Here is an 845-nt window from a genome sequence, read left to right as displayed (position 1 = left end):
CATGTTAGGGACTTTGAGGAAATTTGTAGTACCCTCAGGATTAGAAACCTAGATGATGATGCTTTGAAACTTAGGTTATTCCCCTTTTCCCTGAAAGATAAAGCTAAATCGTGGCTATATAGTTTGGCTTCCGGGTCAATCGAAACGTATGAACAACTTACATCTGCCTTTTTGAACAAGTTTTTCCCTAGGCACAAAACATCGTCTATTAGGACGCAAATCTGCACGTTTTCTCAACAGGAGGGAGAAACTTTGTATAGGTATTTGGAAAGGTTCAATGATTTATTAGCCCAATGTCCTCATCATGGTTTAGAGAAGGTTAGGTTAGTTCAGATCCTTTATGAGGGTTTAGATTATCCCACCACAACCACAGAATCTATGTGTACTGGTGGATTTGAGAACCAAACAGTTGATGACGCGATGACATATTTGCATGAAGTCGCCGAAAAGACCCAACAATGGGAAAGTAGTAGGGGACCCCAGAAAACAATTCTCGGCAGAGGAAACGTTAATAGGGTAGAAGGAGGCTATGAATCAGATGCCAAAATTGCTGCTATAGCGAAAAGGTTAGAAGCTTTAGAAGTGGGTAACACTAGTGGTAGATTGGAGCCTTTTTGGGAAGGCCAGAATAATGAAGAGCAAGCCAATGCTCTATATAATAACACTAGGTTTGATAATCGTCAGAAGTTTGACCCATATTCAGAAACCTATAATCCTGGTTGGAGGAAACCATCCGAACTTTTCATGGTCTAAGGGCCAGAGTCAGGGTCAGTCTAATAATTCTAATGCTCCCCAGGTTTTGGCTACACTAGGAATACATCAGGCCCAGAAAATAAAACGACTAG

The 845-nt window shown here is 41.1% G+C and overlaps 1 pseudogene; it reads right to left on the bottom strand.

The window, feature by feature from the left end:
- Positions 1–211: 211 nt before the first annotated feature.
- LOC113276708 lies at positions 212–311 on the bottom strand (annotated as a pseudogene).
- Between the last annotated feature and the right edge of the window lie 534 nt (positions 312–845).

The sequence above is a fragment of the Papaver somniferum genome, chromosome 4 (genome assembly GCF_003573695.1).
Source record: "Papaver somniferum cultivar HN1 chromosome 4, ASM357369v1, whole genome shotgun sequence".
Taxonomy (NCBI): Eukaryota; Viridiplantae; Streptophyta; class Magnoliopsida; order Ranunculales; family Papaveraceae; genus Papaver; species Papaver somniferum.
This window is presented reverse-complemented; position numbering and strand designations above follow the sequence as displayed.